Source organism: Lepus europaeus, chromosome 1 (assembly GCF_033115175.1).
Source record: "Lepus europaeus isolate LE1 chromosome 1, mLepTim1.pri, whole genome shotgun sequence".
Lineage (NCBI taxonomy): Eukaryota > Metazoa > Chordata > Mammalia > Lagomorpha > Leporidae > Lepus > Lepus europaeus.
In genome coordinates, this window is record NC_084827.1 from 77,448,114 (window position 1) to 77,475,175 (window position 27,062).

The following is a 27,062-nucleotide window of genomic DNA, read 5'->3' on the forward strand; positions in this document are numbered from 1 at the left end:
TTCCAACTCTTTTAATTTCTGAATGGGTCTTTTTTACATAATGATGGATAGCTTGGGTATGAAATTCAAGGTTAAAAAGCATGTTTCTTTTAGAATTTGAAAGTCTTTATTGTGTTACAGCCTCCAGTTGTTGGTACTGAGAAATTTGATGTCATTCTGGTCTCATCTCTTTGCTTGTTTTCTTCTTTCTAGAATTTTCCTTTTATCTATGAAGTTCTCAGAATTTCAGGATTATATCGTTTGAGGTGATTCCTTTTCCTGTTCTACACATTTTAGTGAAACAACATTTCAATTGGGAGACTTCTGTCCTATAATTCTGAGATTTGTTATAGCATTTCCTCCATGTATTTATATTCCTTCTGAAACTCTTCATACAGGTGTTTGGTATTTCTAAATCACCTTAATTTTTTTAGATATTTCTCTTGTTATTATTTTGTTTGCATTTTATTTTAATTTCTAAATTTCTTTCCACTTCATCTTCAAACTATCCTCTTGAATTTTATTTTAAATTTCAGCTGCCATAATTTTACTTCTGTGATCTTTTTACTTATTCCATGATTTCTAAGGGATGTAATCTAATTTTATAGATGTTTTACCTTTTTCATTTGGAGAATAGGAAAGTTAGGTTAATTTTCCCTTTCACTCTCTGTACCACATAGGCTGCTTCTAGATAATTTTTCCTGTTTTATTTATTTGATGATGGTCTCTTACATGGGGAGATTTCTTCCATGCTTATTGATTATTAGTTATCATTTTGTGTCTCATATTATTAGGAGTGAGGCACTAAAATTGAGTGTTCTGTGCACCTGACTCCTGTTTGCCTCCACGTTGGGATTTTTGCATGGTAAGCTAGCTTTGCTACTGTTAAATGGGTTCCTCAAAAATCTATGTCTATCAATACCTAAAGGGCCGTACTTTTCATGCTGTAGTCTAAGCAGCTATAACAAAGATACCTCCAAATACAGTGATTTCAAAAGTTGAAACTATTACACGTCTCATGTAGAGAAACTGGCCTACATCTCTATTCCTTGTGTTCATTCAGCTGTACATCTTATTTATTTTTTTTTATCTCTTTATTTGAGACCAAGAGTTACAGAGAGAGAGAGAGAGAGAGAGAGAGAAGTCTTCCATCTGCTGGTTTAATCCCAAGATGGCTGCAACAGCTGGAGATGAGCCGATCCAAAGTCAGGAGCCAGCTGTTTCTTCTGGGTCTGCCACACAGGTGCAGGGGCCTAAGCACTTGGACCATCCTCCACTACCCTCCCATACCATAGCAGAGGCCTGGATCAGAAGAGGAGCAGCTGGGACAGGAACCGGTGTCCATAAGGAATTCTAGCACCGCAGGCTGAAGCTTTAGCCCACCATGCCACAGCACTGGCCCCAGAGTTGTATCTTTTTTGATCTTATGGAAGATCACAATTCTTCTCTGCCCATCCAAGCTGGGTCACAAGTATATCCGTGTTTTTATTGCTAAAGAGAGCATTGAGGTGAAGTCTAAAGCAAGAAATTTTTAACAAATGACAGAAATTCTATACATTTTTCAGCTCTTTATTTCTATTTAAAAATCCACCCAGGCCGGCGCCGTGGCTTAACAGGCTAATCCTCTGCCTTGCGGCGCCGGCACACTGAGTTCTAGTCCCGGTTGTCCCTCTTCCAGGCCAGCTCTCTGCTATGGCCCGGGAAGGCAGTGGAGGATGGCCCAAGTGCTTGGGCCCTGCACCCGTATGGGAGACCAGGAGAAGCACCTGGCTCCTGGCTTCGGATCAGTGTGATGCGCCGGCCGCAGCGGCCATTGGAGGGTGAACCAACGGCAAAAAGGAAGACCTTTCTCTCTGTCTCTCTCTCTTTCTCTCTCACTATCCACTCTGTCTGAAAAAAAAAATCCACCCCAAAATAATGGCCTAAATTATTAATAGTAATTAATTTTGTTCACATATTGAGGAAATGATTGGGTGCACCTGTGTGTTCTCACTCAGGATCTCTTATACCATTGCAGTCGGATGGTGGCAGGTGCTCAGGTCACCTGAAAAACTTCTTCACTCACATGTCTGTCACCTGGATGATGAAGACTTCAGCAGTTAGGGTTGGAACAGCAGGGGATCTTCAGATGTCTATTGCTGTTTCTGTGGTCTATCTACATGATCTGCGTGTATTGAGATTTTGGGGTAGCCATTACCATCCCATGGTGGTTGAGGACTCTTAGGGCATGCTTCCACGGAGGTACAGGCTGGAATTTCATGGTCAGTTACAACCTAGACTGGGAATTGGGCCTGGCTGTGTCTGCTGCACTTCATTGGTTACTAGAGTCTCTGAAGAGGAAGCCCAGATTCCATCTCTTGGTGGAAGTAGTGACAGCAAATTTGCAGATATAATTTAAAACTACCACGATCCATCATTTCTGTTCATATTCCATCATTGAGGAGGATGGTCACTCTTGGTCATGGAAGGTGGGAGATGTCACCTGTATTTGGGCAGCCATGAAAGCAGGGGTCGTAGATGTATTTGTGATAAACAGTGTTCATTGTAGGGGCTATGCATTGCCTCTTGAACAAACCCTTTCTCTACTGCCCATGTGGAACTACTGAGCAGAGGGCAGGAGGCAGTTGGGATAGAGGTAACCCAACACTGATTTTCAAACTTTCCACTTAAGTACTCTTTTAGATAGGATTTCTCATCCTTGCGTTCCAAGGTGTCTGCTCTTCTCAACAATGTCCTTCAAGGGAGTTGAATTTTGCTTACTTATTTCTTTCAGAGATTAAAGAAGGGATAGGAAAGGATCTGGAGGTAATTAATTCCATTTATAGACTTTTACTTATTCCTCAAGCTACACACTTTGCTCCTTCCTCCTGTCTCCAGGCGCCAAACTTTGCCAGAATTCTGCAAGTATAAACTTACTTCTTGTTGTTGACACCATATCCTGCAATAGTCACCCATTCTTTTGCTTACTTTACCTTGACAAATTGTGAGCTCCTCTGACCCCAAAGTCACTGCTTTCCATGCTCAACTTTTATCTTGATATGTTTGACTCTGGTTACATCTTTTAAAGCCTTTATTGTCATTTCAGCAGAGTACTGGGAGGGCGTGAAAATATATGTGCATCATGTCTCTCACATTAATACAGTCTCCTCATTTATATTTTATCACTTCTACCATAGCACAGGCTATTTATTATGGAATAGAAAGTGTGCTGAACTAGGTTAATTTTTTGGTGATTGACCAAGTAATTCTCTTTGAGCATTGATACAAAACCTATCTATAATTAAATTAAATGGCCAGCAAACTTTGTCCAAGAAGAAATGTTTTAAGGAAACCAAATGCAAATGTTCATTGAGGGTGTTTGAGGGATTGACTTGTACCATTGAACTCACGATTGACATGGGAAGGATTTCAGCTTGCAGGTCAGATTATCAGTGGACAAAGACCTTGATAACACCTGGAAATAGTTCTAACTTTTTCTTTCTTGGTAGAATTTTTGTGTTTAATTTAAATTTGAATATAATTAAGTAGGAAACATAGTTTTTCTATGCAAAAAATATAAAAGTCAAAGTTCAAAACAAGTAAGATCTTCCAAAGTGGGATTGAAGGATGGATTAAAGATTACTGACAGTTTTATGAATTCATAAAGCAACCTTGAAAGGTTACTTTGTGAATCTCTTCATGGCAATGACCGTAAGTGTATAAAGCACAGTCTGCCCGGATTAGAATCAGATTGCATAGAAAGCCAGCCTGCTTGAGGGTTCCTTAGGCTGTACCCTGTCTTTGCAATTCCCTGCTTTGATGGTTCAACAAAGTTTTCAGAACCTTATAGTCATGAGTGACATATGTGCTACAGACATTAGTGCTGCAATTGAAATCTGAGAAATCATTCAAGAGGTGGCACATTTAACACTTGTATTTACTACTTTCTTTTAAAAATATGTACTCTTAAAGCTTTTTATCATTAGCTAGCAAAGGAAGGAGCATGAATTAACCATCTCATCTTTTATTTCTCTCTTTGGAGTTACTATGGAACCAAATTGTGGATCTTACAGGGAATTTGCGATAACTGTCATCTTCTCCCGTTCATCATTACTCTCCCCCCCCCCCCCCCACCAAAAGTGTAAAATAAAAAGCCATTGTGGATTGAGTGTTTCGTGCAGTGGTTAAGATGCTGCTTGGGATTTTGAGCGTCCTGCGAGGAGGTGATGGCCCAGATAATTGGATCCCTGCCAGTGATGTGAAGGCCTAGATTGAGTTTCACTCATTCCCAGTTGTGCCAACATTTGGAGAGTGAACCAGTAGATGAGAGATTCTCTCTCTCTCTCTCTCAATCTCTCTCTCTCTCTCTTTCTTTCTCTCTCTCTCTCCCTCCACCAATCTTTCCTTCTCCCTCTATTTTCCTCCCCCCATCCCTTTTCCTCCAACTCTGTCACTCTGTGTTTCAAATACGTGTAATTTTTAAAGCAGAAAAACTACTGTTCCTCAAGAGTATAGACAAGGGCTATAAACAATAATCAAATCTCATAATGTCAATTTTGCTAGTAAACATTACATTATTTTTAACTCTATTAGTTAAAAAACTTTTTTGTGAAAACAGTTTTATCTCATCAGTGTTGGACATCATTCACAGATATATTTCACTAGAAAAGTAACAAAACAAATGTTAAGAATAACAGGAGTTTTTTTGTGAATTTTTCCTCTGGGTTAATATTTTTAATTGAATGCAGCTGCTTAAAAATTTTATTGCTAAGTGTACAGTGTTAAAAAGGACTGCCAAGTCATTGTTTCTCATAGTGTCTATTTCACTTCTGCAGGTTTCCTTTTTGGTGCTCGGTTAGTTGTCACCGATCAGGGAGAACATATGATATTTGTTTGGGACTGGCTTATTTCACTCAGCATGATGTTTTTCAGATTCCTCCATTTTGTTGCAAATGACCGGATTTCTTTTTTTTTTTTTTTTTTTTACTTCTGTATAGTATTCTTTTTTTTTTTTTTTTTTTTTTTTTGACAGGCAGAGTGGATAGTGAGAGAGAGAGAGACAGAGAGAAAGGTCTTCCTTTTTGCCGTTGGTTCACCCTCCAATGGCCGCTGCGGCTGGCGCATTGCGCTGATCCAAAGCCAGGAGCCAGGTGCTTCTCCTGGTCTCTCATGCGGGTGCAGGGCCCAGGGACTTGGGCCATCCTCCACTGCCTTCCCGGGCCACAGCAGAGAGCTAGCCTGGAAGAGGGGCAACCGGGATAGAATCCGGTGCCCCGACTGGGACTAGAACCTGGTGTGCTGGCGCCGCAAGGCGGAGGATTAGCCTGTTAAGCCATGGCGCCGGCTACTTCTGTATAGTATTCTATAGAGTACATATCCCATAATTTCTTTATCCAGTCTTCTGTTGATGGGCATTTAGGTTAATTCCATGTCTTAGCTATAGTGAATTGAGCTGCAATAAACATTGAAGTGCACCTCATATATGAGCTCTTTTATTTGCCAATTTAATTAATTCCAAGAAGTGGGATGGCTGGGTCATGTGGTAGGGCTATATTCAGGTTTCTGAGGAATCTCCAAACTGACTTCCATAGTGGCTTTACCAGTTTGCATTCCCACCAACAGTGGATTAATGTGCCTTTTACATTTTTTTAAAAGATTTATTTAGTTATTTGAAAGTCAGAGTTACACAGAGAAAGAAGGAGAGGCAGAGAGACAGAGAGGTCTTCCATCCACTGGTTCACTCCCCAATTGGCCGCAGTGGCCGGAGCTGTGCCGATCTGAAGCCAGGAGCCAGGAGCTTCTTCCATGTCTTGCACATGGGAATAGGGGCCCAAAAACTTGGGCCATCTTCTACTGCTTTCCCAGGCCATAGCAGAGAGCTGGACCAGAAGTGGAGCAGCAGGGACTCGACCCGGCGCCCATATAGGATGCCAGCACTGCAGATAGTGGTTTTAGCCGCTATACCGCAGTGCCAGCCCCAGGACTGCTACATTTTTAATCTTTTTAAGACAATTATTTTGAGACTTTAGGTGCATATGTACAGAACTTTTATACTATTTTCAGGTACTGAAACCTGCAAATAATAAAGTGACTTACACTGCACCCTAGGCAGAGTATGGACACTAAAGTCAGACGGGGTTCCAAGCCAAGCTGTGTGTGACCTTGAGCACATTGCTGAACTTCATGCCTTTACCTTCTCATCAATGAAATGGAAATGAGAAAAACTATGTAAAATTTGTTCATACCCTGTAGTTGACACTCAAACTAAATTTTCTCAGAGTAAATATTCTACATTCAGAATCATATGAAGGACTTCAATGATGCTGCTTTGTATTATTGGGTTTGCATTTAGATGATTGCAAAGAGCTGACTCCTTCCATCTTCAGACTTAAATCAGGAATAGCAGGAGTATAAGTGGCTCTTGTATATATGGTAAGAAGTTCACAAAAGTATTATATTGCAGCATCTTGTCATTTATTTATCTTACATGGGCTTCACAACAGCCCTGGGATGTTGTAGGAAGAATTAAGATCCTAGTTTATCTTCCTATGGGAGAAAATCAGTTTGAATGACACAGATACTATGTAATAGAACTAAAACTAGACCAGTGGCCTTTATTTGAAATTTCATGATGAAAAGGTCTTAGGTTTTCCTTCTTTGAAACTTTCAACTTAGAACTGATAATGATGTTGCCATTCATGCAGAGTCTCTTGTACCCCAAACATCGTTACATTTTATATTTTCTTAGATTTCATATTAATTGGCTACCATTTTGGCTGACTGATGATCCAGATGAACAGATATTTTATGCCAGATGAAGGCTTCTTTTTTGCAGTGTTCCACACTGTTGCAACACTAGTAATTACTAGAATGATAGATGAGCTATTTTTAAACTTTATTCAGGCATAATTTTTATAACAAATTTACACAATTATAATATATAATTCAGTTTTATTAGAACATTTGCCAAATTATTCAGCCAACACCACAATCTAATTTTAGTTCACTTTCATCATACTCAGTAAAATCCTACATGTGCTTAATACCTGTACCTGCCCCCAGCCTGTTAGCCCCTCCTAACCTGTTTCCATCTATGGCCTATCTGGATATTTAATATACATAAAATCATTCAGTATTATTAGATTTTTTGTGATTGGCTTCTTTTACTTCACATAGTGTTTTTAAGTTTCATGCATATCTTGGTAGATTCATGCTTTGTTCCTTTGTATTGTTGAGTTGTACTCGTTTTTGTGGATATAACACATTTTAAAAATCATTCACAAGTTGATGGACATTTACATTATTTCTACTTTTTCAAAAATGTTTATTTTACATATTTTTACATATTTGAAGGGCAGAAAGGGAGAGAGGGTGAGTGCGAGAGAGAGAGAGAGAGAGAGAGAGAGGAGATTTTCCATTTACTGGTTCACTCGCTAAATGGCCACAACAGCTGGAGCTGGGAGAGGCCAAAGTCAGGAACCCTAAACTCCATCTAGGTCTTCCACATGGGTGTCATGAACCCATGTACTTGGGCCACCTTCTGCTGCACTGCCAGACACATTAGCAAGGGGTTGGATGAGAAAAGGAGCAGTCACAACTTTATCTGTTGCTCTAGTATGGGATACTGGTGTCATAAGTGGCAGGTTAACCCTCTGTACCAGAATGCTGGCCCCTGTTTGTACCTTTTAGATATGGATAAGTCTGTTACAAATGTAGTGTGTAATTCCTGGTATAGACATATGAAAGGACTTCAATAAGCTCATGAAAAATGAAATTAAAAGAAAAGTTTGTTTTGGTACAAAAATATTGAAACTCATGAATAGTAATATCCATTTTTGATTAGCTTTTCAAAGATTCTTTGTGCTTTTTCACTTGTCTTAGGAGTGGAATTATTGTATCATATGGTTAATATGTGTTTAACTTTTTAGAACTAGAAACTTTTTTAAACATGGTTTGTGATTGTACATTCCCATTAGCAATATTTAAGGGTTTCTCTACAAATTCTTTCTGTTACTACCTTTTTATGATAATCCTGTTAGTGGGTGTAAAATAGTATCTCATTGTAGTTTAGATTTTCATTTTACTAATGACCAATGAGGTTATCTTTCCAAGTATTTATTAGTCATTTGTATTTTGTAGGCCATATCTATGCAAGTCTTGCTCTATTTTTTCTTTATTTTTTAGTTGTGAAGAACTAGTAATACACATTTTATGGTACATAGTACAATATTTATTTATTTATTTTAGAGATTTTATTTATTTATTTGAGAGAGAGTTACAATGAGGTAGAGACAGAGAGAAAGGTCTTCCCCCTGCTGGTTCACTCCCCAAATGGCTGCAATGGCTGGAGTTGTGCCAATCCAAAGCCAGAAGCCAGGTGCTTCTTCCTGGTCTCCCACGCGGGTGCAGGGGCCCAAGTACTTGGACCACCTTCTACTGCTTTCCCAGGTCCCAGCAGAGAGCTGGATTGGAAGAGGAGCAGCTGGGACTAGAACTGGTGCCCATATGGGATGCCAACGACGCAGGCGGAGGATTGACCTACTGCACCACGGTGTCGGCCCCATAGTACAGTACTTAAACACATGGATACAGTGTAAACTTATAAGAACAGGCATTCAATATTTTACCTGCTTAAATTGGATTATTTATCTTCTTAATGAGTTTGAATTTTTTTTGTTCTCTATATAAGTCTTATATTGGATGTGAGGATTGCAAAGCTTTTCATTCAGTATGTAGGTTGCCATTTCAGTGTTTAATGTGCCTCTTGAAGTGCAATTTTGCATTCTGTGAAGTCCAAATACCAATTTTTACATTTATGGATTGTCCCATATTTAAGATATTTTTGTTTTATTCAAGATTTTCTCTTGTGTTTTCTCCTACAATTTTAGCTTTTATATGAAGGTTTGCAGTCTATTGTCAATTACTTTTTTTGTAGTACACATAAGGGTCTGAAGTTTATAATTTTGCATGTGAGCATCTAATTTTACCAGCATAATTTATTGAAAAAAGCATTTTCCTCATCGAATTGCCTTGCCATCATTGTTGAAGATCACTTGATGATAAATATAAAGCTTTATTTACGAATTGTCAGTTATACTCCATTGATCTATTTGTCTGTATTATGCCTTATGCTATATTGTATTGATAACTGGAGGAGTTTTGTAAAAAGTTTTGAATCTGGAAACTTCAAAATCTTCTTTGTCATTTTATTTCATAATTGTCTTATATTTCCATTTAAATTTTTAGATAAATTTGTCAATTTCTATATTAAAAGCTTGACAAAATTTTGATGGGGCTTGTGTTGAATTTATAGAGAAACTTAGAATTACTATCCTAACAGTATTGAGCCTCCCAAACTATTAACATAGAATATCTATGCATTTCAGTAATTTATCCAAGCACTGTTTTATCATTTTTGATATATAATTGTTATACATTTTTGTTAAATTTAGCCATAAGTATTTTAGTTATTTTGAGTGGGGTTGTTGTCTTAATTTTATTTAAGATTGTTTACCGCTGGTACAAAGAAATACAATAGATGTTTAAAATAATGTATAGGGCTTGTATCTTGTCATGACTGGTCATTGAATTTATTATTTTGTGATTAAGATTCTTTCTGATTAAAAATTGATAATGGATCCGGCGCCGCGGCTTACTAGGCTAATCCTCTGCCTGCACCCCGGGTTCTAGTCCCGTTTGGGGCGCCGGTTCTGTCCTGGTTGCTCCTCTTCCAGCCCAGCTCTCTGCTGTGGCCCAGGAGTGCAGTGGAGGATGGCCCAAGTGCTTGGGCCCTGTACCCGCATGGGAGACCAGGAGGAAGCACCTGGCTCTGGCTTCAGATTGGCGCAGCGCGCTTGCAGTGGCAGCCATTTGAGGGGTGAACCAACGGAAGGAAGACCTTTCTCTCTGTCCCTCTGTCTCACTGTCTAACTCTGCCTGTTGAAAAAATAAATAAAAAAATAAAATAAAAATTGATAATGGGGGCCAGCACTGTGGTGCAGCAGGTAAAGCCGCTGTCTGCAGAGCCGGCATACCATATGGGCACCGTTAAAGTCCAGGCTGCTTCACTTCCGATCGGGCTCTCTGCTGTGGCCTGGGAAAGCAGTGGAAAATGGCCCAAGTGCTTGGGCCCCTGCACCCATGAGAGAGACCTGGATGAAGTTCCTGGCTCCTGCCTTTGGATCGATGTAGCTCTGGCCATTGTAGCCATCTAGGGAGTGAACCACTGGGTGGAAGATTCTCTCTCTCTCTCTCTCTCTCTCTCTCTCTCTCTCCCTCCCTCCCTCTCTCTCTCTCTCTTTCTATCTTTCTGCCCCGGCCTCTCTGTAACTCTGCCTTTCAAATAAATAAATAAATGTTTAAAAAAATAAAAATAAAATTGATGATGGGATGGGTATTGTGGCATGATAGATTAAGCTGCCACTTGGGACCTGCACGTACCATATTGGAGTGCCTGGGATCAAGTCCCATTTCTGCTTCTTATCCAGCTTCCTGTTAATGCACATGCTGGGAGGCAGCGATGATTGCTCAACTATGTGGGTCCCTGCACCCAGCTGGGAGACCTGGATTAAATTTCCAGCTCCTGGCTTTGGCCTGGCCCAGACCTCTCTGTCACAGACATTTTGGGAAAAACCTGCATGCTGATACTTTTTCTCTCTTTCTCTCTCTCTTTCTATCTGTGTTTCAAATAATTAAAAACAAATAAACTTTTAAAATAATGATGCTATTTGGGAGCTGTATGGAATTTTCTGGACTTTCTGGATACTAAATGTAGGAGTAAAACTTGCAGTGCTTTCTCTCTAATTATGTCTAAGGCCACTCCTAGACCCTTATCATGGGAAGTCTTCTTTCGAGCAAATTAACCATTAAAACAAATATAACTTAAAGTACCAACCATGTTAGAAAAATACCCTAATTTAAATGAGTAGCTATTAAGTGACAATAGTATCTGGTCAGTGTCTTTTTACCTCTGTTGTTGAGAATACCAATAAGAAAGAAGGTCTGTGTTGTTTCTGTTTCTTAAAAGCTCTGTGTCATGACTGATCCTAAAGGTTACTAATAGGAATCTAAAATTCTAGTCCCTTGGGACTTAAGTGTCTTATTTTGTTTTGACATTTATTTGCATTGTGTATTACCTCAGGTGCTGGGTAACTATTATTTATCTTTCACTTACATGATGCATGATAAATGCTTATTGCATTCTTTGGAACAGATTGCATGTACTTCATATATGCAGTTTTAAGAACATAATAATTCCCTCTCTCATTCCCTCAGTCCTTCCTCGTTCCTTTCTTATTTTTGTTTTACTTTTTGTGATAACATACTCTCAGTTTACTCTTTTTTTTTTGACAAGCAGAGTTAGATAGTGAGACGGAGAGAGACAGGGAGGAAGGTCTTCCTACCGTTGGTTCACCCCTCAAATGGCCACTATGGCTGGCACGCTGTGCCATTCCGAAGCCAGGAGCCAGGTGCTTCCTCCTGGTCTCCCATGCAGGTACAGGGCCCAAGCACTTGGGCCATCCTCCACTGCCTTCCCGGGCCACAGCAGAGAGCTGGACTGGAAGAGGAGCAACCATGACAGAATCCGGCGCCCCAACCGGGACTAGAACCAGGGGTGCTGGCACCACAGGCAGAGTATTAGCCTAGTGAGCTGTGGCGCCAGCCATCTCAGTTTACTTTTAAACACCAGCTTAATCCTCAGTTAAATAAAGAATTCAGGAAGTGGTAAGAAAAAAAACCTCTGTTCCTCAAGAGTCAGTGTAATTTTCAAACTGTATTTTCACACAGTAACTTTTTTTATGTGAAGACAACATTTATAAGGATCTATATAAGATTGATAGGGCATCCACACATTTTTTTATGATGTAACTTTCACATATGAGAGAATTTCTTTCCGTGTCTCGTCTTAGCATAATGATCTCCAGTTCCATTATTTTGCTGCAAATGTCAGGATTTCGTTTTTTGATGGCTGAGTAATAACCCATTTTGTGTATACCACATCTTTTATTTTTTTGTTTTAAAGGCTTATTTATTTATTTGAAAGGCAGACTTACATAGAGGGGAGCCTGCAGACAGAGAGAGAGAGTTCTTCCATTCGCTGGTTCACTCCCCAAATGGCTGCAAAGGCTGGAGCTAGGCTGATCTGAAACCAGGAGCCAGGAGGTTCTTCGGTCTCTCCCACCAGGATGCAGGGGTCCAAGGAGTCGGGCCGTCTTCCACTGCTTCCCCAGGTGTATTAGTAGGGGCCTGGTTTGAAAGTGGAGCAACCGGGACTCAAACCAGCACCATATGGAATGCTGACATTGCAGGATGTAGCTTCACCCACCTTGACACAATGCTGACCCCACCACATTTTCTTTGTCCAGTTTGTCAGTTGATAGACATTTATATTAATTCCATATTATTGCTATTATGAATCCACCTACAGTAAACATGGGAGTGCAGGTATCTCTTTCATATGCCAACTTTATTTCCTTCAATGGTGTTTCCAGAAGTCGGATAGCTACATCTTAGGGTAGATCTGTTCTCAGTTTTTTGAGTAATCTCCATACTGTTTCCCATATTGACTGTACTAATTTTGTATCCCCACCAATAGTGTTAGGGTTCCCTTTTCTCCATAATCTCAACAGGATTTGTTATTTTTTTTACTTTTTAATAATAGCTATTATAACTAGAGTGAGGTGATACCTTATTGTGGTTTTTATTTGCATTTCCCTGATGCTAATGATATTTTTTCCCATGTGTTTCTTGGCCATTTGTATTTCTTCTTTTGAAAAATGTCTATTTAGATCCTTTGGCCATTTCTCAACTGGATTGTTTATTTTGTTGTTGAATTTATTGGGCTTCTTATATTTTCTGGATATTCTTTATCAAATTCATACTTTGTAAATATTTTCTTCTATTCTTTTAGTTGTATCTCTCCCCCTCTATATAATATTTTATTTATCTATATGAAAAACAGAGTTACAAAGTGGGAGGAGAGGTGGAGGGAGGGAGGAGAGAGGGAGGGAGGGAGGGAGGGAGGGAGGGAGAGAGAGAGAGAGAGAGAGAGCGACCGAGCTAGTTCCCATTTCCTTAATCACTCCCCAAATGCCTGTAATAGCCATATCTGGGCCAAGCCAAAGCCAAGAGCCTGGACCTCCATCTAGTCTCCCACATGGGTGCAGGTGTCCAAGGACTTGGGTCATCTTCTGCTGTTTTCCCAGGGAGCTAGATTTGAAACAGAGCAGCCAGTACATGAACTGTCATCCATTTAGGATGCTGGTATTTTAAGTAGTGGCTTAACCTGGTGAGGCACATTGCTCACCCCTTCTTGGTTGTCTCTTCACTCTGTTGATTGCTGCCTTTGCTGTAGAGAAACTTCATAGTTTGATATAATACCATTTGTCTGTTTTTGCTCTTATTGTCTGTTCTTTTGGTGTCCTATCCAGAAATTGGCATAGGCAGTGTCTTGGAGTGTTTCCTCTGTTTTCTAGTAGTACTTTCATAGTTTTAGTTTTTGGTTTAGATCCTCCATCCCCTTTGAATTGATTTTTTTTTTCTTTTTTGACAGAGTGGACAGTGAGAGAGAGAGAGAGAGAAAGAAAGGTCTTCCTTTGCCATTGGTTTACCCTCCAATGGCCACTGCTGCCGGCACGGTGCGGCCGGTGCACCATTCTGATCCGAAGCCAGGAGCCAGATGCTTCTCCTGGTCTTCCATGCGGGTGCAGGACCCAAGTACTTGGGCCATCCTTCACTGCACTCCTAGACCACAGTGGAGAGCTGGCCTGGAAGAGGGGCAACCGGGACAGAATCTGGCACCCCGACCGGGACTAGAAGCCTATTGAGCCGCGGCACTGGCCTGAATTGATTTTTGTGTAGGGGTTAAGGTAGAGGTCTTGTTTCAAATTTCTCTGTGCAGAAACATGATTTTTCCAACATCATTTGTTGAAGAGACTGTCTGTTCTCCAGGAAATGTTTTTAGCACATTTGTCAAAATTGGTTGTAGATGTATGGATGTATTTCTGGGATTTCTACCTGGTTCTATTGGTACACCTATCTGTTTTTATGCTAATACCCATGCTGTTTGATTATAATACTCCTGTCCTTGAAATATAATAATCTTTGAAATCTGGTATTGTGATGCCTTTGTCTTTGTTTTCTATTGGTGGTTCTGCCTTTATTTTTTTAATCCTGTGGAGAATGTCTTTGGTATTTTGATGGGAATTGCACTGAATCTGTAAATTGCTTTGGGTAGTGTGGACATTTTGATAATATTAGTTTTTCCAATCCATGAACATAGGAGGTCTTTTCATTTGTTTTTCTGATAGACTCTTATGTCAGGAATTACAAACTGATTTTAGGATTCAATCCTTAAATAATTTAAACAAAGTTCTATAGTTGATAACAAGTGGATGAAATGCCAGTGGATACTTATCTGGCAGCTTTGGTAGTCCAGCTTCCTACTGATAGCGTGTCTTGTATGTCTAGTCATGAAAAATCACTTTTCAAATTAGAATATAATAAAAACTTTCTTGCTCTGAACACTAAGCTCTACTCCCTGTGCGATTAGTGGTTTCATTTCTTTCTCAGCAGTTGGGTAATGATTATGGCTCCAGATGCAGTGAGAGTGATAAAGAGATTGATTAATTTCACTTGAAAGGGCACCTGTTCAAAGAGAATCCAGTTGGAATGCCATGAACGGGGATTTGACATCTTTGCAGCCAAGAGTTGCATCCTTACGTCGTGTCTGAGGCTGAGAGTAGAATTTCTAAACCAGTGTTAGTGAGCCACTTGTTCTGTGCAACTCTGGGTCTTGCCCAGGGCTAATGTACACATGTTTGAGTGTGTGTGTGTGTGTGTGTTTGCTGCCTTTCTCTTTGTAATAATCTATTTTTGACAGCTCGAAAAGTTCATTTGACTCCTTTACTCTAGGAATGCCTGTCAGTTGCATATTGTTATTGATCACCAGCCCCAAGGTTGTATTTAAAACATGTATTAACTTAGACTTCACTGCGACATGCTCTTACATATACATACAGAACAGACATCTGTACCACACAACACAAGCTTTCTATGTTTTACTTTAAAAAACATTTTCAATATTATGATAGTGTGATCATAGAGAGGAAGCCTTTGTTATGTTTTGTAAAAGATAAAAAAGATGTTTTCTTTATTTTATGCTTTATCAGCTTACATTGATTTGGTATTTAATATTTCCAAGGAAATTTTTAAATCATAAATATGTCTTTTATGTACCTTTTCCTTTCATGTTCAAGGATTATGTAACCTTTGGAATACATGTTTTATGAGAATTTTCAAGTGATCAAAATTTCCTTTTAAAAGAAAATATGAATATCCATAAAAATAATGGGCTCACATTCTGATGAAAGAAAGAAAGTGATGCACTGCTGTGATTTTAGCAGGGAGCTTGACTGTAATGAGTTTTACTCTGGAGTCTATGAGTGAGTGGGTGGGTATATGTTCCTAAATAAATAAAACAGGGGTACCATCCATTTGGAAGTGTCTATTATGTAGAAATCTCTATTGTAAGTCTTGAGGTGAGAAGATTGCATAAGTGCATGGTACTTAAAAAAATAATCATCATAACCTCTCATTCCTTGGGGTTTCTCACTGTTTTAAAAGAAAAGTGAACTTTTCACCTGAAAGGCATTACGTTCTTTCTTCCTGTCTTTATATTCTTTTTTTTAAGATTATTTATTTACTTATTTGATAGGTAGAGTTACAGACAGAGAGAGGAAGAGACAGAGAGAAAGATCTTCCATCCATTAGTTCACTACCCAAATGGCCACAATGGCAGAAGCTGTGCCAGTCCATAGCCAGGACAGGAGCTTCTTCCAGGTCTCCAAAGTGGGCACCAAAACCAAAAACTTGAACCACCTTCCACTGCTTTCCCAGGCCATAAACAGAGAACTGGATGGGAAGAGGAGCAAACAGAACCTGAGCTGCTGCCACAGGCAGAGGCTTATCCTACTATATCACAACACCAGCCCCCTGCCTTATTCTTAAGTCTTAAGATTTTATTCTTGCAGTAAATAATTCTTGGGCACATGCTCAGGTGTCAGGTGGTGTGTTACAGAGCAAGAGCTGCCACTTCTTCACCCATGTGTAGAATAAGTAAGTCATGGGCCATGAAGACCCAGATTGAAAAAGTACCAAGAAGGATTTCCCTGTAAATTGTACTCATGTAAGACATTTGTCATCTTAAGAATATACCTGTCTTTAGTATTTCTAATATTTTTTAAGCTCTAGAATATGATCTAGAAAGCCTAAGTGCTTCCTAATACTTAAATTCTGAGGTAGACACTAAGATCACTAAAGGATGGTACTGAAATGATGGGGACAGGGAAGTTTAAAAACAAGTTCATGGATATTGAAAAATGTTTTCTTCTTAGGTTAAATTTTTAAAACTTGTTGGGGGAAGTGACTTTAGTTCTTTAATTCCTTTTGATATTTTGAAGTATTTCCATTAGAGTGATCTTTGACAAAGAGAGATTCCTTCAGAGAGTTTTATTTATAACATTCAAGAAAGGAGTTATGTATTCTCACCAGGATTTTTATAAACCACAGATAGTTTTTTTTTAAAGTTTAAAGTGTTTTGTATTCAATTTTAAAGCCAGTGATGCATTTAAAGGGTAGGCTTTGCTATCTCTTGCTAATCTTTCTTAGACTGATTTGTTTGCCCTTGATTGATGTAGAAATAGATGAGCCAGCTTTCAGAGATGAATGATTTAATTGTTACAGAATCTCAGGCCCAAAATCAGGTTAGAAGGGATGTTGAAATGGTGTTCAGAATGAATAGGTCAACAGATGTGGAGTTTACAACACTGACACCTGATACCCCCATGCTGCTCTCATATAGCGCATTTCCCTGTAGGCCTTCAACTAGAAATGTCAAAGGGTTGAATTTAATGGTACCACTTAATCTGGGGAGAGTACACTCAAGTTGCATAATGGAAACTTTGCAACCATTGAGGAGCTTAGAGAGTGAAGGAAAGGACAAATGCAGGATGTATTGAGTTTAAAGGATGACTAGGCAACATGCTTTAGGGTGAGTAAATTAGCAGGGTGAACCCTGATGTCAGTACTGACAAGAGGATTGTCTGAAAAAATTTTGATTTCTTAGTAGTTTTAAGGATTATTGTAATTGTTTGAATCATTTTGAAACATGTATTTATGTCAGTGGCCTCATTGAATGTTCGAGCTAGAGGAGACCCTGAGATCAGCAAACTAAGTCTCCTCATTAACTTAGAAGCAACGTGAGGGTCAGTGATTTATCTTGGAGCAATGGAGACAGACCTGGGACAAGTGCTTGCTGAGTGCCTCTTCCCCTCCCTAGTTTAAGTGCAGCTAATTGTCTCCTTCTACATGGGCGCCAGAGTAGATGGTGAACTTTCAGTGCACACACTCCACTTTTTACTATCCAAAAAGTGAGGTGGCCATTAACAATGAGAGCTAAAATCAGTAATTCGGATGAGAGTTCTCAGTCAAGAGAAAATACATGGGAAAACATATAGCAGAGATACCTGCCCCTTCACTGGACAAAATAGATCCATGTGAGAGCCAGCACAAGAGTTGGCAGCTCTACAAGCTGATGAGAACTGGCCGCTTGCATATGTTTGCATGAGAAGACACTTTATTTAAAACCAATGGCTGACATTACAGGTTAATGCAGTGTACAGGGATTCTGAAATTGGATAGAACTGACTGGAATCCAGCTTTGTCCTTATTAGTTGTGGGTTTGGGCCAGTTGAACATCGTTTTCAAGCCTCGCTGTTCTATTTCCTCCCATGTCTTGCTTCCTGCCATGTACTTGGTAAACATGAATGCAGCATTTATTATAGCTTAGTAATTATATATAAAGTAGGGTTATTGAAAGCTACCCCAGAAGGTGTAGTTGTTGTTGATGTTGTTTGGTAAATATGAATTTGGAAAACATATTAAAACACTTAACATAGTACTTGGCATTCATGAAGTGTTCCAGAGGAGCACTGCTGAACTGCTGGTATAGGAAAACCAAATTTCTGGCTGAGGAAAACAAGGGAGGTGACAAAGAATCCGGCATGAAATGAGCAAAAACACGATACAGCATGGTTTTGAAGGTAGTCATTCCCTGATATTAGGAGGTAATTTTTTATCTTTGTTTACATATTTGTGTTCAGAATATTTTTCATCAATAAAAAGAATAAAGCATTAAAGTACATTTCTGTTACATAATGTTACACAACTGGAGAATGGACAGGATCGAGATCTTTCACCTCCCCTGTCTTCTATCTTGGATGACAGAGGCATGAGGAGGGCTCATGTCCCCCACTCCCACCCCTACCACAAACATCACTGATGCTGAGTTGCACATTGGAAGGAGCCCATCCCCCAGCTCATATCACAGGCCAGGAGAGCTAGGCTGGTGTTTGCAGGGGGGTTGGGCATACTTGTTAAGAAAACCTTGTACTCCTTAGAAATAAGTAAGGTGTATTGCTTCTTGGCCTTTTGGCTAAGATAAAGTGTAGTATCTGTTCTTATCAGTTTAGAAATAAGTAAGGTGTAAAGTTTTCCTGGGCTCACTGCTCAGTGAGTAGGACCACCACCTTACACCAGGGTCACTTTTTGGGTCTCCAAATAGATGGCAGAAGGAATAAGAATCTTCAAGACTCAACAGAATCTCCCTAGGGAAAGTAGGTGTCTCTGAACTGAGGAAAAAGAATGATTTTTTGGAAGCCTTAATGCCAGTAACCAAACCTGTAGTAGAATTATGTCCCCAGATACTTCTTAAAGAGGGAAGAGAGTAAGAATAAGGTTCTTATGGGAGAGGAGAAATTTCCAGTTCCCCCAAGCAAAACTATTTGGTGTAGGATGAGAGTATCAGGCAACCCCATGGAGTTGATGTGGTTTACTGGTAGCACATGCTTGGGACATTCTGGTGTGGTGGAGACAGCCCGAGTTGGGGGAAGCCTGAGCGATGGGGATGGGTCTGAGTGGGTGAGTCTATGATCCTTGAGATGGCAGTGGGTGCAGGCAAATGGAAGCAATTACCGAGCTTGGTGGGGCAGAGGTAGATGTGCAGTCAGTGAAGTCCCAGTCAGTAGCTCTTCCATAGCCAACTCTGGAGGAAACGGGGCATGCTCTGGCATGGCTGCTGGACTGTTATTGGCTAAAGAATGCTATGAGTGCCAGGATGGGGATTGAGGTGCTAGGGCCTGGCTGAGGCCTCCTACTCTGTGTCAGGGCCATCTCTGACCTCGATAGGACATTCAGGTGGGGCAGCTGCTGCTCAGGCATTGATGGTGCTTCCTAGTTAAGGAGAAGCAGTGAGTGTTTTGGAAACCTCCAGGTTCTCAAAATCTTTAGTGATTGGCTCTAGGAACCTGTTATGAAGAGATTTTAGAAGAAATATATTGGACAAAGAAAACTGAGAAAGCTGAACATTGATAAAAAGAGAAGAGAGAACTATTGAACAGTGGAAAAGAGCTGTAATAGTTCTGTATACCAAGAACTATGATAAGTGCTTTGCATGAATTATGCTGTTTATGTATTACAAAGACTATGCCATTGGTCCTAAATTAATAGCCAGGTTTATGGCCATTCAGTACATTCATGATATCTCTTATTCTCTGCACTAAGCCTTGGTAGAATGTTCTGGTATCTAATACAATATTGCATATAAGGAATAGTGTATCATTTTTGATTATAGGCAAATGCATCAAGGATGCAATTTGAGATGAGTACATCGTTAGGCATTGAGACAAATGATCATTATAGATAATGTAAAATTGAGGGCACATGTGGCCTCATGCACAGGCAGAATTCCAGGAATAGTCAGATGGAAGAAGACATTTGGGGCTCGTGCTGGAGCCTCTTACGCTGAGGATGGGAAAGAGGCACACACTTGGCTCTGAGCCATGAATGCTTGGTGGGGATACTCACAGCTAACAGCAGAATCAGGCTCTGGCAATTTGCTTGTCTGGTCAGCTCTGTGAGTGTAGATGCATTCTCAGCTGCTGGTGGAAGACACGGTCTCAGCATTGCAGCAGACTTCCTCTGCTCTTTCCTGCCTTTCAGACCCTTTGATCTGCTTTCTGTGATCCCCATTTTGTTTTTCCTTCATTTCTTTTTTATTGAAAGATTTATTTATTTCCTCGAAATTCGGAGTTGTAGAGTGGCAGAGACAAAGAAGTCTTCCATGCACTGGTTCAGCCCCCAAAATGGCTGCAATGGCAGAAGCTAGGCCAATCCAAAGCCACATGGGTGGAGCAGCCCAAGCACTTGGGCCATCTTTCACTGCTTTTCCAAGCCATAGCAGAGATTTGGATCAGAAGTGGAGCAGCTAGGACTCGAACCGGTGTCCATTTGGGATGCTGGCACCGCACCAAAGGCGGTGTCTTTACCTGCTGTGCCAAGATGCAACCCTATTTTCTGCATTTCATAAGAGAGATTGGAAGAAATATTCTGTATTCCCTCTTTGATCCTATTTCTGTATAGATTTTCAGGGGAATTAAAGTTTTGCAATTAACTTGTTAGTATTCAGCTCCATACATGCCAGCTTCCTAACTTTAAATACCTAGCCTTCCAAAGTGCATCCTGAACATTGCTTAGAAAGAAAAGGATGTGTGGCCTGTATGTATAAGTATCTGTATGCGTCTGTGTTGGTTCCTCTGCTTATCCAACTGTGTTACTATCTAGCTATAAAGAGAGAATGAAGTGACAGGGGAGTACACATCATCATCATCACCATTATTATTTTTGGGGGGTCTACTGCAGTAGAAGGAGAGGCTTTACTGGGCAAGAGGCAGGGGTTATCTATAAGAAACATGAAATTTTGAGGGTCACGTTTATAATTTGATTTGTTGATTATATCCTATAAAAGCAACAATGTGGATAAATGAAAGTAGTAATTTAGTGCAATGATGTATTTGACTTGGAAGTTCTAGGGACTTTTGCAGAGTGCTTTGCTGTTTTGTTTTTAGGAAATAAATAAATGAAAGATGACTTTGTATATAGAATAGAACAGAGGAATAAATTTGACACACATAGTAATATTTTAAAAGGCTTTCTTTTATTTTTTATGGAATCTTCACAAAAATAAACTGTGGCACTGTTAATTTAATTCTACATTGAAAATAAAATATGAAAAATTTTATTGGACATTGTAGATTATTCTAATTGAACAATCTGTTGTTTACAAGTCAGTCAGATGTATACAGTTTCCTTATAACTCAGGGTATCATTTTTATAGAAGTTTTCTCAATAAGAACTGTGAGAAATATTTCAATATATTTTTTAGATTTATACAAAGGGCTGTATTTCAATCTACTCACATTGTATCAAAGAAATTTGAAAACCAAGAGATAAAATGCAGAATTAGCAAGAAAATGACAAAATGATAAAGCCATGGAATGACTAATTCATTTAATATCAAAATTGCTTTAATAATTTTATTCCTGGAAGTGATCAGTTTAGTTCCATTAACTTTTTCAGCAATTTACTTCTTAAAATCTTAGATATTTTGTTTATGAGAAGCTAAAGCAATTATTATGGTCTCAGATACTGGTGATCTTTTTCTTTTTCTGAAAAAGCAGCTACTGTGTATCATTAGCCTGCAAAGATTTCAATTTAAAGGTTTATGTTTTTCACTTTGAAGCTGAAAAATAAATGCCACCAGCATTAAGCAGTGGGATGTCTCCTTTGGGGCAATATTTGAGGTGATAGTGATGACACTAATCGTAGAGGAAGTGTGACATAGGCAGTTAGAACAGATCAAAAAACATCTGAAGTTTTTATTATTTGCCTGATAATTTAGTAACTCAAAGTTCTCAAAACTGAGTGATTCACTTTTCATTTAATCTTTTTATGGAATTTATTTGACAGTTTTGATTTAAAATACTTCATGCTTTTTAATAGTTCTAATTTTTCTTTGTACAGAAAGGTTGAGTATGACTGCCAACATTTGCTTCATTTTAAATATTTAGAGCTATATAAGGTACTATATTATGCACAAAATTAATAACAGATAAGACAAATATTAAGCAATTCCTTTAAAATATGCTAGAAATAATTGCAGTAGTACTAATAATGTTTATCAGTCAGCTATCAGATCGTTGACAACTTTTTCATGCTCTATCTCATTGAATCTTGGCATTAAACTCTGATATTACCTCCATATTACATCTGAAGAAAGTGAGTCACAATGAGTGACAGAATTTGGACTAGAATGTTATTGACAATACACATATTAATGTTTAAAATTTATTAGTTGGCCGGCGCCATGGCTCAACAGGCTAATCCTCCGCCTTGCGGCGCCGGCACACCGGGTTCTAGTCCCGGTCGGGGCACCGATCCTGTCCCGGTTGCCCCTCTTCCAGGCCAGCTCTCTGCTGTGGCCAGGGAGTGCAGTGGAGGATGGCCCAAGTGTTTGGGCTCTGCACCACATGGGAGACCAGGATAAGCACCTGGCTCCTGCCATCGGAACAGCGTGGTGCGCCGGCCGCAGCGCGCTACCGCGGCGGCCATTAGAGGGTGAACCAACGGCAAAGGAAGACCTTTCTCTCTGTCTCTCTCTCTCTCACTGTCCACTCTGCCTGTCAAAAAGAAAAAAAAAATTTATTAGTTGATTTTAGTTATTTATTGAAGAGAGAAAGAAAGAGAGGTGAGAGAGAGAAGGAGGGAAAAAGAGAGAGAGAAAGACAGAGAGATCTTTCATATGCTGCTTCACTCCCCCAGATGCCCATAATAGCTAGGGCTGGGCCAGGCTGAAGCCAGAGAAACTTTGAACTCAATTTGTGTTTCCCACATCCGTGATAGGAGCTCAAGTACTTGTTCCATCACCTGTTGCCTTCCAGGATGTGCACCAGTAGGGAGCTGGAATTTGAAGCGGAGCCAGGTTTCAAACTCAGGCCCTCTGATACTGGGTACAGGCTTCCCATCTGGTGATCTGATCACTGTGCTTTTGTATGTGGAGGAGAATCAAGGCACAATGCTTGTATGAATAGTTCAGGTTATGACTGGGGATTCTGAACCATGAGTTCAAAGACTGAGTTTGGCATTTGTATTTTTTTTTAACTTTTATTTAATGCATATAAATTTCCAATGTACAGCTTATGGATTACAATGGCTTCCCCCTCCCAAAACTTCCCTCCCACCCGCAACCCTCCCCTTTCCCGATCCCTCTCCCCTTCCATTCACATTAAGATTCATTTTCAATTCTCTTTATATACAGATCAGTTTAGTATATATTAAGTAAATATTTCAACAGTTTGCACCCACACAGACACACAAAGTGAAAAATACTGTTTGAGTACTAATTATAACATTAAATCACAATGTACAGCACATTAAGGACAGAGATCCTACATGAGGAGTAAGTGCACAGTGACTCCTGTTGTTGACTTAACAAATTGACACTCTTGTTTATGGCATCAGTAATCACCCTAGGCTCTTGTCATGAGTTGCCAAAGCTATGGAAGCCTTTTGAGTTCACCAACTCCAATCATATTTAGACAAGGTCATAGTCAAAGTGGAAGTTCTCTCCTCCCTTCAGAGAAAGGTACCTCCTTCTTTGATGACCTGTTCTTTCCACTGGGATCTCATGATCACAGAGATCTTTCATTTAGGTCATTTTTTTTTTTTGCCAGAGTGTCTTGGCTTCCCATGCCTGAAATACTCTCATGGGTTTTTCAGCCAGATCCGAATGCTTTAAGGGCTGATTCTGAGGCCAGAGTGCTATTTAGGACATCCGCCATTCTATGAGTCTGCTGTGTAACGCGCTTCCCATGTTGGATCATTCTCTCCCTTTTTTGTTCTATCGGTTAGTATTTTCAGACACTAGTCTTGTTTATTTGATCCCTTTGATTCTTAGTTCTATCATTATGATCAATTGAGAACAGAAATTGATCAAATGGACTAGTGAGATGGCATTGGTACATGCCACCTTGATGGGATTGAATTGAAATCCCCTGGTATGTTTCTGACTCTACTGTTTGGGGCAAGGCAGCTTGATCATGTCCCAGATTGCACATCTCTTCCTTCTCTTATTCCCACTCTTATATGTAACAGGGATCACTTTTCAGGCATTTGTATTTATATAATTTGAGGCAAGTCTCTTAAGCTCTGTAAGCTTTACTCTTTCTGTATACAGTCAAGCTGAATTATTGGATAGTTCTGAATATCAAATAAAATGACACGTGGATTATTATGTGTGTATTGATTTACATGTAATAAGGGGTGATGGTGAAAGGACTTGGAAAGAGAATGATTTTGGAGGGATAACAAAGTCAGCTTTAACCCTGGCTGTTGGCCAAAGTAACTATTGCTTTTTCTTCTGAGGGAAGGCAAATTCATGCTTTGCTCTTGAAATCTTTAATGTTTATGCCCACGGACAAATTAGGAGTGCTGTTTATGTTGATATGACCCACATTCATATTAAAATTGCTCTTTAAATGACATTCATTAATAAATCTTTGATCATCTTTGTGTTTAACCAAATTGATAAAATCGCTTTCACTGTTTCCTTCTAGTAAAAACCCTTTGGTGTTCCTCTGGAGATTTTATTGATAAACTCTCCCTTAAGCATACATCCAAATTAAATGTGAGAACCTGCAGCTAAAAGAAATTGCTTCAAGCAATGATTCACTAGGATTAAGAATCAATAGCAGTTTCATTAAGGGAGGAAGGGTAATTCAGATATGTTCCTCCCTCTTCCTTCTTCCTGAAAGAAAGGGAACAATCGTTGATTGCATCTTTCCTTTTATGTGTACTGTTCATATCCTAGAAAGATGGCTGCTGTTTAGCAAAATTGTATGTGTCCCTTCAAAGCTGCTGAGTTCTGTGAATAGAGCTCGTCTTTGCATTCTGAAAAATTGACACTCATTTAAGGCACTGCTTCTTTAATAAAGCATACCATGCTGAGCCTACCACCAGTGAGCCCTTTACAGCCACCAAATCCTACTGATATATTTGAATTAGTTAAATTTCCAATTTCTCTCTAAGCACATGCTTTAATTTCCTCTTCCTTCCCATCGACTGCTTGGGCTAGATAGTGGGTGTACAGGTGGATAAATGGGCTGGTGGATTGGTAGTAGATGCATAGATGCAATAATGGATAGGTATATTGATGGCGGGAGACAGGAGAGAAGGGAGAGAAAAAGAAAAGCAGAGAGGAATTACAGAGTTCAAAATGGTGGTGCCTATACTTCTAGCTGTATGATCCTGGGTAGTTTATTCAAGCTCTCCCTGCCCAAGTTTTATATATTTTTTTTAACATTCAGTTATTTGTTTGAAAGGAACAGAGATCTCTCTCTTCCTTTGTCTCTCTCTGAGAAATCTACTATATGCTGGTTCACTTCCCAAATGTCTGTGATGGTCGGAGTTGGGCCAGGCTGAAGGGAGGAGACTGGCACTCAGTGTGTCTCCCACATGGGAGGCAGAGACCCAGGTACTTGATACAGCATCTGCTACCTTGCAGGGTGTGCATTATCAGGAACGTGAAGCTGTAAGCAGAGCTGAGACTCGAACACAGGCATCCCAAGCGGCATCTTAACCACTGTGCCAGGAGCTGCCTCTGCACCTCAGTTTTATCACCAGTAAAAAGATTGTAAATAATAGCTACCACTTCATAATAATGTGAGAATTAAACTGTATTAAGTGTAGTGTTTTGATCAGTGTCTGTCATATGATAGACACTACACAGTTATATAATTTTGATCTACATTACTAGTAATACTATTGAAAAAAGATGAAGAGATAGATACACACAATGTAACTTTTAAGATGCCATTTGAGGCTAGAGTGATTCAAGATAAAAATAATTGCATTTCAGCTAGGAGGAACCCCAAAATGACTTCTGAGTTATCTTAGAAAGGAGACGGACTGTTTATGCAATGAAATGCTGCAAACAGAATATGATTTTATCTGTAGGATGGGATCTTAGGTAGAATGGGATCATACTCATAGTAACGGAGTGAGTTTATAATCTTTTAAAAGACATTTCAATATTAAGGAATCATTCATATGAGGACTACACTGTGGTCCAGAATGAGCTAAGGGACTTAAAAAAAAAACTATTTTCCAAGGCAGGTGAAAGGTTAATTTTTCACCATGTGACGATAATCAGGGTACTCAACCCACAGATGGAGACAGAGTTTTGTCGTAAGTTAGTACACCTCTTGTGTCAGGCATAGATGTGGTGATGTGATAAGTCAGGCACTATTTTAAATGCTTTGCATTTAAATTTCTATATTCATTTGCCTTACATGTGTTAGGAGTTTGGTGCTATTGGTTTGGCTTATAGATAAGGAGACTGACACACAAAAGGTTAAATGTTGTGTCAGAGCAAGCCAGTGGCAGAGTCAAGGTTCAAACCCACTGTGATTCCACAGGCTGAGTCCTAAGCCGGTGCCCTGTATAGTAAGTGGCTAGCATTTTTGGATGGTTATAATAAAATCCAGCATTGAATACAGCAAACAAACAAAGAAATTTCAGCTCCACCTTTCAGTTCATTTTCAGGCTTGTAGGTTTGTGTTAAGTGTGTATAGTTGAAGTTTATTGTATAAACGATTTCAGAACTAACTAACCTACTTCCCTTTTCCTTCAGATATCAAAGGAGAGAGAAAGAGCCACTCTGCCTTTCCCTAATGATTACTTACGTACCTTCTTTTTTTGTTCTAAACTTTGCTGGAGGGAAGAGTTACAAGTGCTTTTTTATTTTTTGAATCCACTTCCAGCTACCAAATGAAGTTCTGGGAGAGCATGCTTCAATTATCCTGGATAGATGTGAGAGAGTTGTAAAGATTACTGCTTCTGGAGCATTGGCTGGGTAGACCATGCACCTCTGCCATGAGGGGCCATGGGAATACCTACTTTTACTGGCTTAGACTGAATTGGTGGCAGTGAAAGGACTTGGTGGCTGCGTGTAGCATACATAGTGACGATACTGGCCTTCATGGAACACCTGTCATGCCAGGTAGAATAGTTAGCATTCACTCACTTATCTCCTTACAACAACTCAGCAAAGGAGATGTGGTTATCCTGTATTACAGGTGGGAAGAGCATGGAATAAAGACATTAAGAAATTTGCTGCAAGTCACAAACCCCTTGAACAACAGGGCTCAATT

At 39.6% G+C, this 27,062-nt stretch overlaps 1 protein-coding gene and 1 pseudogene across 1 annotated transcript in view; both read left to right on the plus strand.

The window, feature by feature from the left end:
* Positions 1 to 27,062, plus strand: part of THSD7B (thrombospondin type 1 domain containing 7B) — an 864,031-nt gene that overhangs the window by 8,359 nt on the left and 828,610 nt on the right. The window lies entirely within an intron of this gene.
* Positions 18,432 to 18,550, plus strand: LOC133768798 (U2 spliceosomal RNA; annotated as a pseudogene).